This window comes from Pipra filicauda, unplaced genomic scaffold (assembly GCF_003945595.2).
Source record: "Pipra filicauda isolate LSUMZ 115617 unplaced genomic scaffold, ASM394559v2 scaffold923_size50791_pilon, whole genome shotgun sequence".
NCBI lineage: Eukaryota > Metazoa > Chordata > Aves > Passeriformes > Pipridae > Pipra > Pipra filicauda.
Genome location: NW_024105113.1, coordinates 1 through 8759, shown reverse-complemented (window position 1 = coordinate 8759; position 8759 = coordinate 1). Strand labels below are relative to the sequence as shown.

General features: G+C 49.0%; 1 long non-coding RNA gene across 1 annotated transcript; it reads left to right on the top strand.

Annotated features, from left to right (window-relative positions):
* Positions 1-3863: 3863 nt before the first annotated feature.
* On the top strand, positions 3864-6026 carry LOC120325295. Its single transcript, XR_005567215.1, has 2 exons — positions 3864-4223; positions 5769-6026. It is a non-coding gene; the product is annotated as an uncharacterized LOC120325295 (long non-coding RNA).
* Positions 6027-8759: the final 2733 nt, after the last annotated feature.

The following is an 8759-nucleotide window of genomic DNA, read 5'->3' as shown; positions in this document are numbered from 1 at the left end:
CTGCTGCCACCTTCGCAGACAGAGCGGGGGCCGTAGCAGGGGCAAAGGCAAATTATTTCCTGGCTGTGGCCAACACGAGCGGAGCAACTCATAACACCTTAGCGGCTGCGAGCAAGAGATCAACTGGGGTGCAGAGGCTGCAAGAGAACAAAAGAGCGGTGTTAGTAGCTAGAGTCCCAGTCCAGTCTAACTCGGGACCCTCCGCTCCCCCATCAGACCGAACGAGGAGGGAAGACAAAAGCAGTGTAAATTCCCGGCGAACACAAAAACTAAAACCCGCCGGTGTAATATATATATCATAAGGTAATAAAGTGATGCTTTGAAAACTGTGAGAACTGTCTAAGGGAAAAGAAACTATTTACTAACCCTTGCATCCCCTGTCTTTTAAAACTGCCGCAGGCTCATAACCTGTGAAAGAATATTTCCTACCCTAACTCGGAAAGGGGTTTTGTCTTGAATGTAAATTAACAATGTGTCAGAAGTTAAATGTTCACAGGCAGTTTGTTCCAGCAAACAACCCTGGAAGCTGTACCACTAAAATTCAAACTGAGAAGCCAAGAGAACAACTTTTATGCAAGAGTAGACACATGTCTCAACTGCAAATGCAAACACGCGACCAGAGTGAAGGGACTTGTTGCTCCATCACCTCTGAAAGAGTGGACTGTGTCGTCAACGCTTGGGGACCTACGACTTAAACTCCAAAAAGGACCTTTATGAATCCATCACCTGAATGGAGAAAACATATCGAAGGCTGGAATGAGTTATCCCCAGAACAAAGAGACTTAAAGACCCGAGAAGTATTTCCTGAAAGTTTCTGTATAAAACCTAGCCTGAGATCTTGGTTTCAATTAGTCCCAGGACAAATTCTTAGGGAACAGCGTTTTGTTTCTTGGAAAGAAAGAGCCATCCCCTGGCAGAGTGGAGGGGCAGGTGCATATTTTACTAATCGTTTAGTTAACCCAATCCTGGTGTTAGCTTGTGACCTTGAAAAAGAAGATCCCCTAACTCCTGGACCACCACCAGATCGTATACGCTGTATAAAACATCCATGGGCTCAGCATGATGGTTGGGTAGAGTGTCAGTGTAGGCACTGTCACCGTAAATGGTCCTGTGTGGCCTTTAACCGACATATACATTGCCCTGTGTGTCGTGACACACAAGGAAGTCAACCTCAGTTGGAGTCAGTACAGATAAATAAGCTGTTCTGTGGGTGGGAATTGTTATTACCAGTGAATTGGGAAATATTTGAAACTGACTGGTATGCAGCATTAAGATACAGTGCAGAGAAATTCTCGGAAGAAACAGCCCAAATTGACTGCCCGTTGGATGACTTTAACTTTATAGACCCCATGTAAAGAATGTCACAATGGCTAACGATTTATATATTGACTAATTAGTGGGAACAATAATTTTGTTGACAGAATCCGTTGTTGTGAGATGAAGTGAACCTTTACCTGGAAACGGAAAACTGGGCCTTAATTAAATTAGAAAATCTAAAAGGGGCAAGACCAGGTTAACCTCTGAACCTGCCACTGACAGCCAGCCACGGGATGCAACCCCGTTTGGGCATGGGCCGTGGAGGCTTAAGTTATGCTGGACCCTTTTGGATACTCTGCTGCCTTTGGGCTCATGCCCTGTCTGATGAGTGTGCAAAATGCTACCAAATTACACGATACAAAGGTCGTATGATTCAAAGCTTAAGCTACCACTCATTTGTCAACAAAGTCTGCTATGACTCTAGAGAAATGAATACTTGCAACACGGATTCTCGGCAAATATGGGTGGCAAAAAATTTAAGAAAAGGGGGAACCAGGCTGGGACTTAGCTGTCCTAAGGGAGAAGAATGGATTTGTTTCACTCAAGAAGGCCATTGGGACATTTCTGACGGTAGTGGAATGCAGGACATGAAAAGGGAGGAAATAATAAAACAGAGGGTGCAAACTACATTGAAAGAAACCACACAAAGAAAGCCTTCCAACATAGGTGACTTGTACCAGAAATTGAAAGACAAACTAGGAGAGGATTGGCAACTCCCGGGTTATGGAACTAATCTATATATTGATCTAATGGAACATATTATTCAAACCTTAAATCTACCTAAGTGCTAGATTTGTAGTAGATGCGTGTTGGCCAGTATAATATTTTTTTACCATGTTTAATCCCTTGTTTCATTAGATTGATAGTTTCTGTAGTACAAGAAATGCAAATATCCACAATGCCGATAGATCCAAAGACGACTCAAAGTGCTAAGATACTGTTGGTCACCAGAACTCCACCTTCTCGGGACGAAGAAAATGTCAAATTAGTATTGTCCAGATTAGAACAAAAAACTCGAATTAATAATTTTATGGAAAGAGAGGAGGGATTGTGATAAATTGAGAAAATAATTCGAGTTGATTAAGAGGAGACAGTGAAGGGTCAATATGACCTGGAGAGAAAAGAAAAACAAGTCGTAAAACTTAATTGGGGCCCTATAAAGAGATAAAACAAGTCACCTCCCTTTTTACCTTGTGTAGGATTTATAGTGAGACAATTTTGTTTAGTTAGATAGATAATAGGACCTTTCTTGAAATTTATAACTTTGTAGCAAGCAAACATCTGCAGAATGTCTGATTTGACAATATATTATGGATGCTAGATAATAGGACCTTTCTTGAAATTTATAACTTTGTAGCAAGCAAAAACATCTGTTGAATGTCTGACTCAACAATGTGTAATGTTTATGCTTATGTATAATGAATATTCATGAAGTAGCTGGAAATAAATGTAGGACAACTATCTTCTTTAGGTGTGACAGGTGTTGGGAGTTGTTGGACCCCTTCCCTGATCACCCAGCGCTGAATTTGCTTTTATCATATAATAAAATTCTGATTGGAAATTGCCCGATTGGGTTTCTATTTCTCACACGGGGGCTGCGGATACAGCGGGCGGTGCATCCACGTGCGTTCTTTCTCCTCCTTCCCCTCCTCCCCCTCCCCCTCCCCCTCCCCCTCCCCCTCTTTCTCCTCCCCTCCTATTCCCACTCCTCCTATTCCCCTTGGAGCTGGGGCAGGTCGGGATGGGGCAGCGCTGGGCTCTTGGCCGCTCCCGCCCGCACTCGGCCCCCGCCGCAGCCGCCACGGCCGGGACGGCGCGGGGGGGCCCGGCCTGGGCACCCCCCACCTCCCCTTTGCCCAAATTCCCGTCCCGGGGGGCGCTGGGGCCGAGGGGGGACCCTGGGGGGGTCCGGGGGGAGCGCTGGGCGCTGCGGGTCTGGCTGGCAACTGATGAGTCATCAGCGCTGCGCGCTCGGATTGGCTGAGCACTGCTTTGGGGGTGGGGCTGCAGGAAAGGGGGTTCTTTGCAGGGGAAGATATTTGGAGCTGGAAGGACTCCAAAGCTGAGCCGCAAATGCCCCTTGTGGGGATCGTGGGGGCTCCGCGGGAGGTGATTTGGTTTTGGGGGTGTCCCGGTGGCGGTTCCCGGCAGAGCCCCGGCGGTGGGCGGGGGGATGCGGGGTCCCCCCCGCGGTGGGGGTTGGTCTTGTTGGAAATGATCCAACTTGCCTCAAATTTTCGTCAGTGGCAGCAGTTGACCGGGTTTCTTTTCACGGGCTCTTGTCGCTTTGATCTTTAAAGCACCCAAACTTGGAGTTTCTCTGCACTGGCTCTGATGAGCTTCCATAAACAAAGCCCGAGGGAGCTGAGGATTGGACGTCTGGGATCTTAAATTCCTGGTCCTTCAAGGACATGTTGAAGGAACCAGAAGGTCCAGAGGGGATTTACAAAGACATTGCAGCCTGAGAGTTGGAGACTCTGTGTCTGAGGAGGAGTGCTAAGAGGACCAAAGAACGTGGACCAAATTAGCCAGTTAAGGATAGAATACTAATTAGAGTCTTAATTAACGAAGAGAATTCCTTAGTTCATTAATTCGGGTAAATTAGAAGCAATGAACATGAATTTGTTTGTTTGTTCAAATGTAGAAATGTGTGAAAAGTCTGGAAAGGGACAGGTGTGGCTGGAATGATTGGCTCCCTGTCTCTGGGAGCCAGAACAAAGCAGTGCCTGGCTCACCAACACTTCCCAGGGGCGTTGGAGGGTTTCATTTCTTCCCAACGCTTTTCAGGGACAATTCTTGGTGAGCCAGGTGGGACAATGCTGTCGACCCTCCAGGGATTCCGGGACCCTGAGGACTCCAGCGAGCAGTGAAAATATTCTTCTGGGAGATCTCAGTCCCTGGATCTGGTGAGTTCAAAGCAAGATCCCTGGAATTTTATTAAGGCATTCCTGAACATAGAAAAGGTATACCTAAGCATCCTAGAAATGGAGCTCTAGAACAGAATAGAATAGAATTGGGTTGTGAAAGTGATGATAGAACTGTAAAAGAAGGAGTGTGATATTTGGCTTATGAGAAGAAATCCCTACTGACTGAGTGAAAGGGGTGGGTTCCAGGCCCCAGGTGTGGTTCAGGGGGTGGGTTCCAGGCCCCAGGTGTGGGTCAGGGGGTGGGTTCCAGGCCCCAGGTGTGGGTCAGGGGGTGGGTTCCAGGCCCCAGGTGTGGGTCAGGGGGTGGGTTCCAGGCCCCACGTGTGGGTCAGGGGGTGGGCTCCAGGCCCCCCGTGTGCTTTGCCCACAGATCAGTCACACACAGAGCTCTTGCCCATAGAGCTGCTTTGGGGAGGGCTTTGCTCAGGTAACTGTGTTTGTCAAAGCCAATGGTCAGTGCTGGAGAAAGTGAAGTGTTTGGGGAGTGTGTGTTACTGGGAGTGTGTGTTATAGTATTAGAATCCTGTCTGACTCGGGGACGCCCATAATAGATATAAAAAAGAAAAAATTCACTTGTTGTAGAGTGTTAAATGCAGTAGTTTGTTCTTGTGTGCATTTTAAAGCATTTGGTGCACATGAAATATTTGAAGGAAGGTCAATTGCCACAGCAGCTGTTAAGCTGGGATTGTGTGTTCAGAGCATTCTTTAGTGTCAGCTTTAGTGTTTGCAAGGGTTGGATTTGTGTTAATTGTGCCGATCTTCAATTAGTGATTAGTGAATTAGAGATTCAGTTTGTGGATTATAATACGGTTTTTCAGTTGCTGTTGTTTTGTCAGAGAAAAGAGAAGTGAACTGAAATCTCTAGATTTGTTCTTTGAACTGAGCAATAGTCAGGGTTTGGGAAGGTGTGGTTTGATGCCAGGGAGCAGCAGCAGCTGGGGAGGTTCCTCCAGCTGCAGGGGAAGGAGGCAGAAATGGTCCCAGTGAGAGAGGAGCAGAAGAAAGGATTTGGGTTTGGAAAGCTTTGGAGGGTTTAGTGTGAGAGCAGGGATTTGGAATGTGCGTGGGGAAGGGACAAACAGGAGCTGCCACAGCCTGGACTCCCCCCAGGGCTCCCGGCCAGGCAGGAAGGCTCCTGCCCTTGGAAGGTGTGTGGGAGGGCCCGGAGGTGTCATCCCCAGCTGAACCTCTGCTCCATGGACACTGGGAGGGAGAAAATGGATGTCTTGGGAGATCCTGGAGTGGCGTGTTGGGTTTGAAATAAGAGTAAAGGACAATTTAGTCAGAAACGATTCCTGTTGGTGGTGGCACAGGGCAAAAGTTTCCTTTCTTTCAACCATTAAAATTTGGAATTGGTAAATGGGTATTGGCCATTCAGTTTCTTTATGTGCCTGACTGTGCTGTACCATTCCTAGGCAAGAGATGGATTTAGTGAGTTAAATGACATTTGAAAAAGGAAAAATCCAAGTTAGTGGGTGCAGCTGCTCTGTCATTCCTGGGTTTTGGTGTCATTGTGTCACTCAGGGATCCTGAGGAGGGTGAAGTCCTTCTGTGCAGGACATGGAGATGGTCCCTGGCCTGTCCAAATGCATTAAATGCTGCTGCTGAAGGAGCCCCCCCAGTGATTTTATCTGCATTAAACCCCTGGAGCCCACGGGCACCTGTTCCTACCTGGACAGAAACCAGGAGTTTCCTTGGACTGGTGTCCCCCAGGAAGGACGTTTTCCCCCCTGTTTCTGAGGCTTTTAATAGTCTTTGATCAATAAATATTTCTCCATGTGATTTCTCCTTGTGGCGTCTTCTTGAAGCCTGAAGCAAGCAGAGGAGGGGATGCCAAAGATCCGCCCTCCCCTCTCTATTGTCACTCTGCACCCCCCAGGCCCTTCCTCTGCAGTGTCCTGTCTCCCTGGACATCCCCCCTGGAACTTGTGCCCTTCCCTGCTGGCACGGGTGGGCACACCCCCCATCCCAGTCATGTTCCCAAGCACTGCCAGGGCCACCTGGGTGACCAGCAGGACAGGAGTAGGGGCGGCTTGTGAGAGAGTCCCCAAAGGCTCCCTGTCCCCAGAGAGCAGAGCCATGGGGACCAGGGCAGGTCCCCCAGCAGGTCCCACTGCAAATGGCCCGGTTTGTGCTCCAGGGAGGAACAGGCAAGGACCCAGCTCAGGAGAAGATGCTCCAGGAAAGGACCGAGTCTGTCCAAGACACAGGATTTGGGGCATGTGGGAAATAAATAAGAGGGGTTTGTTATAAGTAATTACAGAGTAAATTTGCTGATCAAAATTGAAAGAGTTAGTAAAGTTATTATGTTGTATTAAGTGCTTTGTTGGAATCACAAGTTCAAGTGTTATGTAATACCTACCCACAAGATCTGTAAGCTGTGAACTAGCAAACCACAACACAACCATGATTTAGCACATTATTTCTTGTTGTTCTAAGAGTGTTTGTTCTAAGTAAAGGAAGCAAGATGGAGACATGCAGGGGGAGGTCGACCACGAGGACTAACTGTCATGCAGGGGGAGGTCGACCACGAGGACTAACCGTCACCCCAGTGGAAATTTCCAGCACCACGGCCATAGAGACTGTTACCCACTGAACTATGGGCTGATGCCCCTCAGCAACAGAGCCAGCCCGTGAAAGGAGGAACCAACCTGGAATCGGCCCGGAAAGAGGAACCAAACAGGACTTAGCCCACGAAACCCCAGCCAAGGGACTGATGACGTGACATTGGGGGAGGTGGCTGGAAAAGGGTATAAGAAGTGTTGTTTGCTGTTCCCTTTTGCGGACCGCGGCAGGAACAAGGGGTTTCCTCCGGTCACCCAGCTGGCCGTTTTTGCTTATTTGTGGCTTTAATAAATTCTTTATTCCTTGCAACCTAAATTTATAGCCTCGTATTCATCTCAGTTTGGTGCCGTGACTCGGATAAAGACCCCTGAGTGGTGAAACCACTCTCTGGGGAGGGCGTCCCCGTCCCAATTAGGACGGTCCTGGAGAGATTTTACTACTCAGAATCTTTATTCTGACCAAAATTTATTGAGGGCAAATAAGCAAAAGAAACTCTGCAGACCCCTCTAATCTCTGTATACGGGCCCGGACGACGCCCGGCTCAGGGAGGAGCCGAGGCAGGTAATATTGCTCAGCACGAGGCTGAGCAGGGCCACTTGGCTTCCAGGGAGAGGAGCCAGGTGAGGAACTGACCCAGGAGAGGCAGTTGTGTTCTGGTCGTCCGGTCAGGGGAGGTCCGTCCCAGCACCCCGGTGTGGTGCTGCTCAGGACGAAGACTCACCCAGGGAGAGGTGAGTGCTGCGGACCCCTTGGCGGTGGGGAGGGGGTCCTGGGGTGTGCCTGAGTGAGACGTCCTCTGAGGGCGAAGCGAGTGTGGACCCCCAAGTAGTGCGGTTCTCGTAGCCCGCGAGGGAGCCACGAACGGGGGGAAGTGAGTGTGATTTGAGAGCGTGTGTGAGAGCAAGAAGGCACCCCAGAAGATGGGTCAGAAGAAGAGCAAGGCTTCCTCGCCCATGGGAGGCTGTAAAGTAGAGCAGCCAGGTGTCCCTCATGGTGAAGGGAGACTCGTGAGCTTTGATGGTCCCCAGGAGAGGGAAAGGCTCAGGAGTAATGCTAGGAACTTGAAGAAGAACCCCCTGGGAGAAAAGGAGCTTAAGTAGGTGGCTACAACTCCCAGGGAGAAAGAAGCTTATGGTTAGGGACTCTTGTTCTCAAGTGAAGGATAAATCCATGAGCGGGTGTAAGGATGACTCTCTGGAGGAGAGGCGACTCATGGTCAGTGGCTTTGAGGCTAGGTCACTGGGGATTCCAGCAGATAGCCCTTTGGGTGTACTATTAAGGAACTGGAACAACCATCTCCCCACCCTTGGAAAATCTAAGGAAAAGATGGTGTATTACTGTGTGGAGGTGTGGGGAAATAAACAGATAGGTTCAGGTGGTGATGTTCTTTATTGGCCAGTGTATGGCTCTTTTGAAGGCTGGGTGTGTGAAGTCCTGAACTGGTATGTGAATGATAAGAAGCCCTTCTGTTCAGAAGAGAGTAAATATGCATTTGTGTGGTTAGAACTGAGTACACATGCTTGCTTGTTCCCCTTAAGGGAAAAGAGAAAGCAGAGGAATTCTAGTGATTCTAAGGAATCTTGGAATTCCCCTCCACCCTACATTCCCCCTTCTCCTGCACACCCTCCCTTACCCCCGTGTGCTCCTTCACCTGGAGACAGTGTGGAGAGTGGGATTGTACCGAGTGCTCCGACAGGATCAGATCTCGCCATTTTGTCCTCACAAGGGCGGGAAACCTCCATCTTACCTGCACCCCCTCAGAGGCGGGAAACCGCCGTTGTATCTCCACAAAAGCGGGAAGCCGCCATCTCATCCCCTGTCCCCGCAAGTGCTACAGCCGGAGAGCTTGGTGCTTCGTCTTTAGATCCTAGTGTGACACCAGCTCTTGAGAATACTAACACACCCTTTCCTCAATCCCAGTTACATCCTCTCCGAGAAACTGCCCTAACC